Here is a 16,322-nt window from a genome sequence, read left to right as displayed (position 1 = left end):
ACTTCCATGCTAAAAACATTTAGACCCAAAGATTAAATAGTAAAAGCAAGATTGAATAAAATAACATTTAACCAGAAATCATGTGTACTTTCATACTAACATGAATTAGAAAGTAATCACCAATGTTTAGAAAAGAAAAATAAAAGAAACAAGTGGAGAATACTATTCCTAGACAACTCAACTTGAATCTCTCTATTCCCTCTTGTGTCACACTTAGGGCTCATCATCAAAAGCTAGTCTGCATCACCTTCACGTCTATTCATCCATAGGAGACTTAAGCCGCCATAGTCGAAAGCTTCAAAACATAGGTTGAAGAAGATAATCCACAAAGCTCTCCTCTTTTTTTTTCTTTTTTTGTAAATATTTATATTTTCCCCAAATAGCCCAGGTGTCCTTTCATCAGAATCATGCTGCCTCTGTACGTACAAGTTAGTTGTACCAGACTAGACAACTCATGTATCTTTTTTCCTATCTGGACAGCTGTTAGGTGCGGCGATAATTCTGGGCACAATCTGAAAATACTCATGTAGCGACATCAGTACCAAAACATGACAAAATTAAGGATAAATAAGCTAAGATCCACTGAGTTATAAAATGTAAATTACTAAACTAAAAATGCTAAAATATGTGCTAAAGATAACTAAATGAGAACAAATTAATCAATAAGTAGGGAGAAAACATATGTTCTTTCTAGTACTATCACACCCCCAAACTTGAGTTTTTACTTGTCCTTAAGTAAAATAGAAATTCGCAAGGATACACAAGAATTCACTAAGGCAAATGATCATTCTAGCAACTTGAATCACCTAAAATTCCAATGAATGATTCACATTCAGATGATAGAATATTGCATTGACAATACATAAGTATGAATGAATAAGATTGCATCTTTATCAAAACCAGCATCATGCTTCAAATCCTAAATTCTATCTACCAATAAAACATTTCTTTTTTTATGTGTGAACAAGGGATATCGTTGAATTACTGTACCATTGTTTTTGAGAAGTAACGATTGAGCAAAACAAACCCCCATGGAGTACGTAATTGCATCAACACACACTCATGCAGCGACAGCCTTTGGCCAGATTCATTTTTCTAATGCTTGCATTGGAATGTTCCCCCTTTAACATTTCACAATACACCTACTTTTGAGTGTTTCTTATTCATTACTATATATACATTTGAGTAGCTGTAAAAGGCAGATTCATTCAAGATTCAAGGAATGCTACTAGTCATCCATTTCTAATGCAACCTAAATCATTCATCAAAGAATTGAAGATACACCATTCAATCAAATTTTTCCAACTCATTCATTGATAGTTCACATGATTCAAGAATTAAGAATCGAATGTAACAAAAAATTTTAAACACGTTTGCATTAACCACGAATAAACCTTCAATGTTTCAAAATAAATAAATTTGAAATATGGGTGTATCCCCAAAACCCATATGCATTCCCTCAAACTTAAATTTTGTATTGACCCCAATGCACTAACATTAAAAAGCGATGACAATAAAAATGTAACGACAACGTGCACTAAAAAAATGAAAATTATAGCTACATGTAATGCATGAATACTACAGCTAAAACTTAAAATAAACTAACTGCATTTTCCTTGGCAGTCAATGTGGCTGCACGATGTTTCTTTTTCCTCCTCTTTTTCTCCTCCTTGTGCTTTTTGTCTTTAGAGCGCTTTTTATTCTTTTTTTTGAGCTTTGCACAGTCCTCGAATTGCTCCATAATTTCTTGCGTTGCCCTGGCATCATCGGTTGCTTCTTGTATAGAGGGTTCACCTTGAGTGGTTCGGTATAGACCACTATTGCCAATGAGTTGTGGTGCTCCTCATTGGTCACCTCTGTAGCTTCCGCCGATCTAGCTCCATCTCGCTCCAAATTATCAATAGTTGCACCCACAAACTCGGATGCATTGAAAATGCCCTCAACAGATTCTTCCTCAGCAGCTTCTGCCTCAGTATTTTCTTCCTTGGCCTTCCCGTTCACAACTTCAACACAGACGTCCTTCTCTTCTATAAGAACTTCCTCCCCAACAGCAGGTGCTTCTTGACCAGCAATGAAGTCACCCTCGACTAGGCTATCAATCCGTCGCATGCACTCCTCAACGTCCCTTAAGTATTCTTCTTTCTCAACATCAGACACGTGCATAATGGGAGGGGATTCCACCAATCTATCTCCTACTCTCAGATAATTAGTGGGAACACTGGAAATTCTAGAAGTGGGGTCGGGCATAACTGACGTAATGTGGCTACAATAGAGTTCTTATAGGCTTTGGTATAAGCGTAGAAATTTTTTTTTGATTTGTCCATATCTTCTATTGTCACGACAAGCCTAATATGCTTATTGCTAATGGAATTGGCCAACTTTTCGATATCCTTCATTTTGTGCAACAACGATGTCTCTATAGTCAGGTTCATTCCTTTGGTCTCTTCTTGGTTTTGCCCTTCCCTGTCTTGCTAGTCTTTGCCTCCTTCATTGTCGGCGTATCTTTGCCACGTGTTATTCTTTCAATAGATGCTTCATTGATCGGGCCCTTATTTTCCAAGACTTCATTATCATCACGGGGAATGATCCCTTTCTGCTGGCACAGTAGCATCACCAATGATTGGAAAACCAAAATTCCAGTTTGCCTTACAACGCAGTCAACAATTTTCTGGTGGAGTATTACACCGACGTCAATCTTTCTACCTTTGACAATAGAATGTATGAGGCACATTCTATCGAGGTTGACTGTGGCGTTGTGAGTGGATGGCAGTAACCTGCAGTTGACAAAATGAAATTAGATTTTGCTTTGTAGTGTTAGAAAGCGGCGGTGCATCGTATAATTCTTTTGATGTGAACCCATCCACAATGCTCCTTTGACACATAAATCCCTCACCAACAAGTCCCTTTTTTATCTGTGATATCCTCAATAAACTTAGAGTGTTCGTCGATATCCACCTTAGTGTTGTACAGCTCATTTATTTTTCTAGCATCCCATGAGATTAAAACTTCTTGAACAAAGATAAACTCCAACTCATGGTCATAAAGGTTAGCTTAAAACTCACGTACCAATGAAGGAAAATAGCTTCCAGGATGTGTGCAAAAAGTTTCCCACTTCAACTTAGAGATGGTTCTAGAAACTTGTTTGCCCAAGTCTTGTTGTTGCGAACAGAGAATGCCCTGTTCTAGGTGGAAGCTTCGCTTGAAGGTGTTGTTTTGAAACCAGTCTTTGGACGCTTTCATTAAAAATATCATTGCTCTTTTTTCTCCATTGGTATGGAGGATTTCGACTCCCGAACTGCAGTTGTAGAGGATGAGTGTTCTTCAACAGGCTTGGTGGCTTTCTTGACCGATCCTCTCGTTCTTGCCATATTTTTTTGTTTTGTGGAGTGAAGATGATTTAAAGGTGTAAAGGTACGAACTTGGGGAAGAGAAAGTGAATAAAAATGGTTGCTTGGGTGTTTCACAGTCAGCACAATGAATAAGGGTTTATAATGAGTGAAAGAAGAAGATGGAAAGACGTGATTTTCTGAAAGGAAATAAAGAAGGTGGGAATAATTACGTCCAATGAGGATTGCGCCCACTCAGACAAATTAGACAGCTCGGTGACTTTTGATCAAATGATGGGATTTTAAATTTCTGACCTGCCCTCGTTCTTACTTAGTCAAAAGTGACAGTACAATAGTATGAAATCCGTTGACAATAAAGCCCAATTGCCTCGATAATGGTACCTAATTATTCTAAAAAATTTAAAAAATAATAATAAAACAATTTTGAACAGAAGCAAAAATAAAATAAAATTACCTAGTAATAAATTGCAGAAAGAAAAAAAATTAAAATTGCTCAACCAATTTAATGGTCTCTGCCTTCTTTTGATCAATATTCCCAAGATAATGTTTTAATCATGACCATTCGCTTTGAATTGGTGTCCATCATGTAAATCTCCGATTGTGACTATACCATTAAGAAATACTTCGACAACTTCGAAAGGTCAAGACCAACGTGAGCGCAATTTACCCAGGTGTAGTTTCAGTCTAGAATTGATTAATAAAACTTGCTGACTCGTTATAAATTGTCGCTACAAAATAATTCTGTCATGGCATCACTTGGTCTTTTCCTTGTAAATTGTAGCATTTTCATAGGCATTTCGCCTAATCTCCTCCAGTATCCAATAACCTTTTTTTTCTAGCAGCTTCATAGTCCATGTTCACTTGCTTAATTTCCAACTCTTTGAACCGCTCCCATGCCTCATATAAAGATTCTTTGTCAAGTTGCTAAAATGAAGTGATTTCATTTCAAATTTTGGTAGTCAAAGATGGAGGAAAGTATTTCATTAAGAAACGTTCAACTAACTCTTGCCATGAAGTTATGGAACCTGATGGTAGGGAGTTCAACCACGCTCGTGCTCTATCTCTTAAGAAGTATGGAAATAATCTCAGCTCAAGGCATCCTAGGTCATCCTGACTAGTTTAAATGAGTCACTCACTTTCATGAATAGCCGAAAATGAATATGTGGATCTTCAGTAGGAATTCCACTAAATTAACCCATATTGCTACATTTGGAACATGACTGGCTTTAGCTCGAATTGTTGTGCCTCAATTTTGGGGCTCCTAATACTTGGATTGAGCTCGTTGAATAGAGGAATGGCATATTGTCGAATGGCAGAATTTCTGTCATCAGCAAAAATGATAGGATTGTGAGTATTATAAGCGAATGCTCCTCATCGATTTTGGTTTTGATTTTGAAAATTCATCTTTTCAGTCCTTCTTTGGTTTGCTTATCTTCTCATTTGTCTGAAAGTCCTATCAATTTTAGGTCCTTCGGGGAGTAAGTCAATAATTTGATCAATACTCATAAACACTTGAAACAAACAAAAAAAATATTGGAATTAAAATTTAACAGGGGAAAAAATAAGACCAAAATGAAAAATTAAAAAATTTCACAAATAATATCTCTTAAAACTATCACCAGCAATCGCAACAAGTAATAAAGTTACAAGTAAATGTCGAGTTATCATACCCGCAAGGACTGTGTAAGAAAATATTTATGAAATGAAATTAAAACACTTAGGTGAAAGAAAATCATTTGTTTTGAAAAAGGGTTTATAAAACTAGATTTTAACTAAGTAAATTAACTAAGAAAATTAAAAGATAAAAATTCCAACGCATACGATTTTTGAAAGATAAGTTTAATCAATATGACATAATTACGTTAGATCAATTATATTTCTTAACTTAATATTACTAAAACAATGTTCATGTTGTTACGAATAAATTCATGGCAACTTGGTAATTTCTTAACTATAGCACATATAGACTTACAAAATTAACTAATCTCTTAGACATATTACTTTGTCAATTCAAACAATTAATCAATTTTAATAAGCAAGTAAAAGATTAATTGAAGTAACAATTTATTCGACATTGAAACAGTTTAATCACAATAATCTTGCAAGTTATGCAAGGCTAATGTCTTATTTAATACCGTCGCTAATTTAACCCTCTGCTACCTTAGAAGATTAAATATGCATTGATTAAGTATTGTATCAATTAATTACAATTTCAATACGATTAATAATTAATTCATTAGTTACATTACATTTATAATGCGGTATAACATAATCATGGTTTACTTAATCAAACAATTTACTAAGACCTATAACAACACAAAAATGATTTTAATAACTGAAGTAGACGAAATGCAATCAACCTAACACGAATTAGATTTAAGCCATGTTAATTAAATTTTGAATAACAACATAACAAATATTCATAGACATATTCATAAAAAAATCAAGGAAAGTTAAAGGATAGGAAACTAGAATCAAATCCAGTGTTTCTCCGAAGCCAGACTAGTTTGCTCATCTCCTTCTCCGCTCCTTTTGTTGTTCAACAACTTCTATAAACACTTGAATTTTGCTACCCAAGGTGGTTGAATGATATTTTCCATGAGGGAAATCAACAATGGAAAGTAGAATGGAAAAACGGGAAACAAATAGAGGTTTTGGATGGGAGAAAGTGAGTAAAAGAGAGAGAAAAGTGTGGAATGAGAGATATGTTGAATGAGGTAGCAAAGGTGGGTATTTATAGGTGTGAATTGCTGCTAAAAATAAAATAATTAGTAGCTAGACACTCTTCCTTGGCCAGCCATACAACAAGAAAGTTTGAATGTTTTAAACCTGTTATTTTAAGCTTGGGGCAAATCTTGAAAGACACAAAAAGTGGAGGGGTTTGAATGGAGTTTAAGGAAAATTTAAAGGTTGTTTTGCAAGCATAAAAATCAGAAAAATTCTACTGATTGGGTCAACTTATTGGACGGTTTTGTGCTGCCATTTCTCTTGTTGGAACAAACTTCTTTTATTAGCACAATTGGGCCACTTTCTCCTTCAAGCTTTGCATTAATTTTTAACCCAATTAACTTTGGATAAAAATTAAATATAAAGTTCATAAAAAACCATCATTTGGACTGTCCTCGGCTGGAAAAATATTTAACATTACTCATGGTTCACTCGATGCAAAAATTCCTCCAACGATTCAAGCCTTTCGAGGTGTCTACCGAACCAATTTTCATTTTTGTGCAAAACTGTCGAAAATAAGCCAAATTTGTAAAAAAAATATTATAAAAATAATTAAAATTCAATATGTTAATAATTTAAGTTCAAGTTAATTATTTTATAATTAAATTATAAATTTTAACAAAATTTACTACGAAACTGCTTGAATTAGTGCTCAAAAGATGCTAAAAAAGTCTATATATTTTTGTGTTTCCAACTATCTAAGATAGGGTAGATAATTCCCGCACCTAACCATTTGATCAGTTCCTTTGGCACTACCTGTAGCAGCTCTAGCCCGTATCCGTCGCCGGATTTAGGCTACGAAGTATTACTGGAGAAAAACATCATATACAGAACATTTTATTATCATAAACAAATCACATCGTAAATTATAGAAACATCAACCAAAACCATACAAACGGTCCCTTTTACGAGCCCTCGAGTCCCTAAAAAGACATTGGAAATGAATCGAGACTAAATTCGAAATATATGAAAATTTTTAGAAAAAGGAAAAAATTTTCAAACTGCAGGGATCACACGGCCAAAAGACACGCCTGTGTCTTAGGCCGTGTGGTCATTCGAAATAGGGACACATGGTCGTGTCTCAGCCCATGCCCGTACCCGTGTAACTCACTGACTTGGGTTACACGGCCAAGCCACACCCCCGTGTGCTAGGCCATGTACCCTTCGAAATAACCCCACACGCCCGTGTGCTAGGCCGTGTAATAGCCTGACTTGCAACCCTTTGAAAGCTACAAGGGACACACGCCCATGTCTCTGCCCATGTGGATGAAAAATAGACCATTATAAACATCATTTTGATTACATCATTTTTAGTAACAACCACACATAAAACCATACATATATTTATAATACCATACCAACTAGTTCATCATCCAAAATGACATATACACAAGCCACACATAACGACTAAATTCATCAAACAAGACACCTAGACATGCCATTATAACCATGACTCAAAATCATCAAAATCTATCGATTTAGCCAATGGATAGTATGATGGATCTCTGACAAGCTTCCAACCCGTACAAGCCTCCGATCATCTAGAAACATAGGAGAAATCACACAAGTAAGCATATAATGCTTAGTAAGTTCGTAAATCATAAAAAAAAATACTTACTATTTCATTATAAAAGCTTAAAGGCAAATAATGAACATATCCAGCATTGCTTGACACAAGCCTAAGCACCAAAAAAAATTCACATTAGTGATTAGCACATAACTTAGTCGAATACATTACATAACAAAGAGCTTCCTTATACTTTCCATATAAACATTCATACTATTATGAACATACTAGAAATCTTTAATCACTATCATCTCATACCTTTCTAATGCTTTCATGACATTATAAATCGAAGCATATACCGATCCTTCCCTTTTTTTATACCCGTTGAACCACTAGAATAATATCGGATACTCGGGAATCTTACACACTATGCGCTAACACGTGGTTGAAACCACTACTATCGTATATCTCATATAATTGCTCTCTCTCGAGCCATAAATGGGTTTGCTCACACAAGCTGTCAATCAGGACGTAGCTACATAGTGCTACTCACACAAGCTGTCAAGTAACCGCAACACTTTCCAGAAACTCAGCCACCGGTAGGACGTACAAGACTAGCACCCAAAACACGGTAACCCTTAATGACATGTCATTTGTATGTATTCCTAAAGTCCAAACAGGATCCGAAAGTTGCCGAAACTTCATTGGATATTTCTGTAGAGTTGTAATATCAATATATATAACATAAAGCATTTAAATCAAATATAATTCAAAGCTATTTAAATTAACGAACTTACCTCGAACACGAACGAAGAAATACGATCTATTAATCCTATACTTTTTCCCCGACCTAAATCCGTACGTTGCTGTTCTTGATCTATATAATCAAATTTAACTCATTCAAATTTCATTCTATTCAATTTAATCCAAAATTTATTTTTGAAAAAAATTATGTTTTTACCCTTGAAATTTTTAGTTCATTACAATTTAGTCCCTAGCTCATAAAAATAAAAATTCATGCAATTTAGTGCCAACCCATTATAGCTGAATATCACTTACGCTCTTAGCAAGCCATACTTTTCATTTATTTCACAATTTCACCATGAATAATTTTCTATTTTTTTCAATTTAATCCCTAATTGAGAAATTCATCAAAATTTCCTTTACAAAAGTTGTTCAACTATCATCAAACATTCATTTTCATCCATCAAAAAAGAAAAACAACTAATATGATTTCATGGTAAAACCCTATGTTTTTAACAGTTTTGCAATTTAGTCTCCGGGCTAGCTAGATTAAGCTAGAACGACTCAAAAAACATAGAACCCATTAAAAACAGGACTAAAAATCACTTACATGCACTAGGAAGTGTTGGTCAAATACTTGGATGCTCAAAAATGGTGATTTCCTTTGAAATTCGGCTAGGAGAAGATGGACAAGGTAATTTGGTTTTATTTTACTTATTTTGTTTATTTAATTATTAAATTACTTATATAACCTTACTTAATACCATTAATGATGTCCAAACTTGTCCATTACTAATTTTAATGGTTTATTTACAACATAAGGACTCATACTTTAATGTTCTATTGCTATTAAATACCTTTAGCTATTAGAATTTAACTTTTGCACTTTACGCGTTTTAGTCCTTTTTACCAAATTAAGCAAGCAAATGGTAAAATTTCTGAACATATTTTTTATACGATGCTACTATCACGCTGTAGGCATTAAAATAATAATAAAATATTTTTTTTGACGTCAAATTTGTGGTCCCAAAACCACTATTCTGATTTTACTAAAAACGGGTTGTTACACTACCTCTTTCATGATAGGGTTGAGTCTCCTTTACCCGTCAATTCTAGCTCTTTCACCCTCATCTAAAATAATCTTATACATACAAAAGGAAGGACTTATTCCTCGAATATCAGCTATGGTCCAACCGGTTGCCCTTTTAAATTTCTTTAAAACAACAATTAGTTGCTCCTCTTGGTGTTCTGTTAGTTCTGCTGAAATAATCAGTGGAAAAGTAGAGTTGTTACCTAAATAAACATATTTCAAATGGGAAGGAAGTAACTTAAGTTAAATTTTAGGCGGTTCCTCAATTGAAAACTTGGGTTGCGTGTATTCACGAGCTTCCAACTCCAATTATTCAAATTGTGCTGGTTAAACATATTTCCTCAGATTGGCTTCCATCAAAGCCATATTTTCATTACCTTTTTCATTTACAGTGGCTTAGACCCTAAAGTGTTCTCTAATGGGTCTTCTTCAAAATTATTCTCCCATTCTATAGAAACTAAAGTTTCTAACTTTTCCATCACTGAACATTCTTCCGTTGAATCAGTTAATTTCATTGCTTTAAGAACATTAAAAATTACCTGGTTGTCTTGAACTCTCATGGTGAGATAACCTTTTTGTACGACTATGAATGTTCTTCCCGTGGCTAGGAAAGGTCTCCCCATAATGATCGGCACTTCCTTATTTGCTTCAAAATCTAACACAAAAAAATCAGTAGGAAAAATAAACTTATCTACTCTTACAAAAACATCCTCAATCTTTCCTTCGGGGTATGCTAAAGATCGATTTGCCAATTGGAGTGTCATAGTCTTAGGTCTTACTTCACCTATTCCCAATAGTTTGAAAATAGACTTAGGTATAAAGTTGATGCTTGCTCCAAGATCTCACAAAACTTTACCATAGTAAAATTCTTCAATATTACAGGGTATAGGAAAGCTTCCAGGGTCCTTCAATTTCAGAGGTAACTTATTCTATAAGAATCCACTGCACTCATTCGTTGAAGCTACAATCTCATACTCACTAAGTCTCTTCTTCTTGGACAGAATGCTCTTTATGAACTTGAAATAATTGGGCATTTTTTTTAAAGCCTCTACCAATGGGATATTGATGTAAAGTTGCTTTAGAACATCTAAAAACTTCTTGAATTACACCTCCTATTTTTTCGTATGTCGCTGGAGTCATTGAGAGTATGCAGGGTGTGAAACTTTGGTTTGGACTAGACAACTTTTCTAAGGAGGTAAATCTGTATCTAAAGAAGATGTTAGCTTATCAGAATTTACTGGTTTAGATTTTACCTCTTCAGAATTTGTAAGTTCTAGCTCTTCTGGTGTAGGAAGTTTAACTGTTGGTTGACTTTCTTTCTTCTCAATAAACTCATCTTCAATCACAACTTTCCTAGGTTCTAAAGTCTTACCACTTTGTAAAGCAACTACCTTGCAATGTTCCTTACCCAAATTTATTAAAATTTCTATATTGCACAGCAAGGCTCCTTGTGGTCTATTACGAAGTTCCATAGCTAATTGACCCATTTGGTTCTCTAAATTTTTCAATGTTGCTACTTGGCTTTGGATTAAGGTGTCATTCTTCACCATGTACACCTGAACAAGTTCTCCAAATTGTTAGATGACTCAGCTTTTGGTGGTTTTGGAGCTTGTTGATTGAACCCTTGGGATTGGTTTGGTCTATGTTGTATGTAGGTGTTGTTCGATCCATTCCCTTAGTTACTCCAAGAAAAGTTTAGATGGTTTTCCCATGAAGGATTGTAGAAATTGGACGTGTCCTTGTCCATTTCTGTTTTGGTGTTGACTCCCTACGTAATAAACTAACTTGGAATTTGATGGACAATTCTGAAAGAATCGTCATCCCCACAATATATGCAAGAAAGTACATCGAACTGACTCGGTGTTTGAGCTGTAAAATTATTCACACCATTAGTGGTAAATTGTTTCAACATTTAAAAGATAGACGATACCTGAGCTGACAGTAAAGTAAGGGCATCGACTTCGTGAACTTTGGCTACACGTCTTCCTAATGTTGCTTGATTTGTTAACCATTGATAATTGCTACTAGCGATCTTCCCGATGACTTCATAAGATTCATTATAAGACTTCGACAAAATAGCACAATTCACAAAAGCATCTACCGTCAATTTTTTGTGCGCGTTGAGACCATTATAAAACGTCTCCAACTGGATGCAGTGTGGAATCCCATGATGAGGACAATTATTTAGTAATTCTTTGAATCTCTCCCATGCCTCATACAAGGACTCGTCATCCAATTGCTGGAAAGTGCTGATCTCATTTCACAACTTAGCGTTTTTGCCAAGTGGGAAATACTTAACCAAAAATCTTTCTGCTAATTCTTGCCAAGTAGAAATTGAGTTAGATGGCAAAAAATTGAGCCATACTCGTGCTTGATCTCGCAACGAGTATGGAAACAACTTCAACCATAATGCGTCTTCAGTCACACTGGCTATTTTAAATGAATCACTCACCTCCATGAATAATCGAAGGTGAAGCTGTGTATCTTCCATGGGCATTCCACTAAATTGGCCCATCGTTTTCAATTCAAATTGGGGTGCCTCAATATCTGGCCTCCTAATTCCCAGATTTAACTCATTAAAGAGTGGCATAATTTATTGTCTTATGGCACCATCCCTATCATCAGCGACAAGGATGGGATTGCGCATATGATTGACTTCATTTCCTTGTTCATCATTTTGACTTCCAAGGTCCATTTCGGCTTGTCTTTAGGCTAATCATAAACTCTCAATTTTAGGGTCTACCGGTTTTAGGGTCTACCAATAATAAATTGATAATTTGACTATACTCATAAACTCTTGAAAATAAATAATAAAAATTAATTAATTAATTAGTAAAGTTAGAAATTAAACGAAAACCAAATTGCACAGAATACTTTCACAAAAAAATGATTAAGGCAATATTCCCCAGCAACAGCGCCAAAAAACTTGTAACGCGTGGTTTGTGTAAGTGTAAACAGTCGTTATCAAGTAACAAGTAAGTAAAGAAGTTATCATCTCCACAAGGACTGTGTATATTAATCAATTAATTGCAAAATTAAAGCTTTACAAATTGGTGATAATAATACAATATTTCAAGCGATGGATGGTTAAACTATATTAAATTATCTAGAGGCAAGATGATCCCTAATACAATTATAATCTAAGAATGATAATTAACTAAAATGTATGAGATGAATTTAGCAACCACAACACAACTTTCAACAATCAATAACATGAATAGGATAGAATAATTACATCATTCAACTTAATTCATTTTTCTCATGTTTAACAGTGTTCGAAAAATATTACATGGCAACTTGATCTTTCATTAGTTTGCAACCAAATTAAATCATTTTGAAATCTTTTACTTAGTAAAACATACATTTTACTGATCATATTAAACTAAGGCTTTCTTAGAATTCATGTGAAGTAACAAGGACGAGTTAGGTTTGAACAATTTAATCACATAAACCTAAAAGCTATGCAAGATAGTAGAGCTCATTAAAGTTATTATGAACCTTTAATTTAGTTGGGTTAGGATCTAAATTAAGAATGTACTTTTCAACTATTGTGTCCATTAGCCATCGTCTGGTTAGGATCGCTCAGCTAATTCCAATGCATCCAATCACGTATGAATGGAATACATGCTTGATTTTAATTGAAAACATGAATGACTGAGGCACAAACACAATAAACATGACTTAAACAAACTTTATTAAATTGATGCAATCATCCTAGCTAAACAGGTTTAAGCTACCATTGTTGATGACAAGTATAGGAAGAATAAACTCTGTCCAAATTAGCAACCTTGTGAACTCCGATTGAAGAAGTTTCCTCCTGTCCTCGTGTTGCTCATTTGCTAATGGCTCATCAAGGTGGCCAGCCAAGAGATGATCTTGTTAAGGTTTCACTAGCTATGAATGAAAGGAAATATGGGATGATATGCATGGGAGTGGAAAGAGAGAATGGGAAAATGGGAGAATGGAAGAGAAATGCTAAATGAAGGATGAATGAGGGATGATTGAAATGTGAGATGGGAGTGGGTGTTTATACTTGAGGTTGGTGTAGGAATTTACTAAATTTGGCATGAAAGATCCCTTAGATTTCTCCCACCTTTGGTCAGCCATATTATGTGGAAAGGAGGGTGAGTTGGTTGCTTGATCCAAGCATAAAATCATGCTTGAATCATGCAAGGGGTGGACGGTTTCTTGAACAAACGTAGTGTGCTGATTTTCAATGATTTTCCAAGTGTAAGGACCTCTAAATAATTATCCCAAAAGCTAATTTTTGGCTGCCCAAATATCCTTGTCGAATTGGGCTTCTCTTCTCCTTTGTTTGAATGGTTTTGTGACCCATTTAACAGTCAGACTTGTCCACCATGCAGCACCCTTTTTCACTGGGTCAAAGCAACATCTTCATGACCCAATCTGTACAGTTTTACTGTCCAAGTAGGGTAGAATTGCTCATGTCGATGCAAAAATTATAATAAGTTGTTAATTAAATCAACTTCATAGTCCCATTGCATTAATTAAATATAGAAAATTAATAAATAACATAAAATAATTTAATTTATGCAAAAAATTAACATAATAAAGAACAAATTTGCATATTTTATAAATTCAAGTCCATTGTCAGAATATCAGAAAAATTCATTTAATTAATTAGTAAATACTCAGGATTAGTATTATTTTTAAGTAAAAAGGTCGTAAGAACTACTAGAAAAAAACATATATAATTTAGAGTTTACAAGGTTCATACACTGTTAAACATGCATCCCCTTATGGAACAATTGAGTTAACAAATAAAGAGGGAGAAACATTCGTTGTTAATGGACAGAGATTGAAACACTATTTTGAGGGTGACATTGAGAAAATAAGCAAAAGATAGAATTTGGGATGTCGAGTGGTGGCGGAAATAGAAGATGACACCGAGAAATAGAGTCAAAATTAGAGTCGAGATCTAGATGAATCAGGAAGTCACACATAAGATAGGATCCAAATTCTATGTGTAACTTATTGTACAATGAAAATATGTAATTGTGTATTTTGTGTAAAAAATTAAAATTAAAATTAAAATTTAAAGGGCTACATGAAATAAAAGATTTGAATTTAAAAGATCCATAGCAGTGTCGTGACATAGCACTTGTGATATCACGACAACGAAGTTCAAACACTTCAACATCCCTGAAAGCAGGGCAATGTCACAAAACTAACTTTCAATGTTGCGACACAATACTTTGAAACGTGAATAATTCAAACTGCGGATCCTGTGTCATGACATCCATAATCAATGCCGCGACACTGAACTTCAAAATAAAATCCTAGAAGCTTTGAAGTGTGGTGTCGCAACACTGACGATCGGTGTCACAACACTGTATCGAATTGGCATGATTTTATACAGACTTTCATGCAAGCAGCCGACTTTCCTTTTGTGAAACACATCAGTATAACCGTAAAGACACTAATTAAACCCCTTAAATACACCCCTAAGATACCATAACACACTTATCAACCCCAAAGCACATCACAATATCATTCTCCATTGTTCTTCCATCCTCCATGCACAATTTTTACTCCACAAGTGCTGCTTGCTATTCATTGTGGTAGTCGACCAAATGGTGCATACATCAAGAGAGTGTCTAGCCAACCACACAATGGTGATTCAAGAGGTTATCGTTTCTAAATTTTAACGTACTTAAATTTGTTTTATACTCTTTATATCTACAGTTATTGGTGCTTTTTAAAATAAATGTTCTTTCCTTATTCTAATGGCTACAAAAAAAAGTCAAGGAATGCCATGCGATGAAGTATTAGTCATCGATAACTTCTTAATCTTGGACAATAATGACCATAATGTGTATCTAGGTTTTTCCAAATAGAAACCATTATTCAAGAATGAGGATTTGTATTCCCGATGGAAAGTGGAGGTGAAGTTTGGAAAATGGTGCATGCTCCTAAGTGGGAAAATTTTGGCAAACGCCCCTCTGAACTAGCTTGCATCCCGTTGGTTCAAGAATTTTATGCATCCCTCAAATCATACGAGGCCAAAAGACTATTAGTTGAGCCTAGGTCTTATGTCACAATTAGGGGAAAGGGAATTCTAATCTCGGGTCCAAAAATTTGTCGATTTTATGATGTTATGTTTTACATGTATGATTTCATTGAAAGAATCGATTTGAATTTGTGTCATAACATTAGCTTATAGGAAGTACTAGTCTTTTTACCGAAGGTAAGGGGGAATGCCAAAGAGATTTTGTAACACCCCTAACCTGTGTCCATCACTGGAATAGGGTTACAGAGCATTACCAAACATTCAATTACAATCATTTATAAAAACACATCATATTCCATTCAAACACATGCATAACGTCCCTTTTTCAAGCCCTCGAAGCCTTAGAAACACTTTAGAAATTATTCGGGACTAAATAAAAAATATCTAAAACTTCATGGAAAAAGATGGATAAATTCACACTGCAGGACGACCGTGTGGTCAGGCCGTGTGACTCACACATGCCCGTGTCTCAGGCCATGTGGACATTCAAAATAGGTCATTTTCAAGCCAATTTTTTCACCCAAAATCTAGCCACACCTACAAGCCATTTGCACATTAAATCAAACCTTAAAACATACTTAAAACATGCATAATAAGACCAATTCAAAAGGTCATTTATCCATCCAACCAATATGCCAAAAGGCACCTCGAACTCAATGTAAGAAACATACCTAAACATGTGCATATGTATCCATTTATCAAATAAATTGTTTCCATACCAAAACATATCACAATTGACACATACCAACCTTACCATATTAGATTTGTGCCATATCAAAATCAATTTACCATTTGGACCACTTCTCACATGCATCAAAACCATTTAAATGACACCAATCTAGCCATTACCAAATGGTACCAACAACTAACATATAA

The 16,322-nt window shown here is 34.8% G+C and overlaps 1 non-coding gene across 1 annotated transcript; it reads left to right on the top strand.

Moving 5' to 3' along the window:
• The first annotated feature begins 11,577 nt into the window (after positions 1 to 11,577).
• LOC128036266 (small nucleolar RNA R71) lies at positions 11,578 to 11,684 on the top strand. Its single transcript, XR_008193064.1, has one exon. It is a non-coding gene; the product is annotated as a small nucleolar RNA R71 (small nucleolar RNA).
• The last annotated feature ends 4,638 nt before the right edge of the window (positions 11,685 to 16,322 follow it).

The sequence above is a fragment of the Gossypium raimondii genome, chromosome 13 (assembly GCF_025698545.1).
Source record: "Gossypium raimondii isolate GPD5lz chromosome 13, ASM2569854v1, whole genome shotgun sequence".
In the NCBI taxonomy this organism is placed as follows: domain Eukaryota; kingdom Viridiplantae; phylum Streptophyta; class Magnoliopsida; order Malvales; family Malvaceae; genus Gossypium; species Gossypium raimondii.
This window is presented reverse-complemented; position numbering and strand designations above follow the sequence as displayed.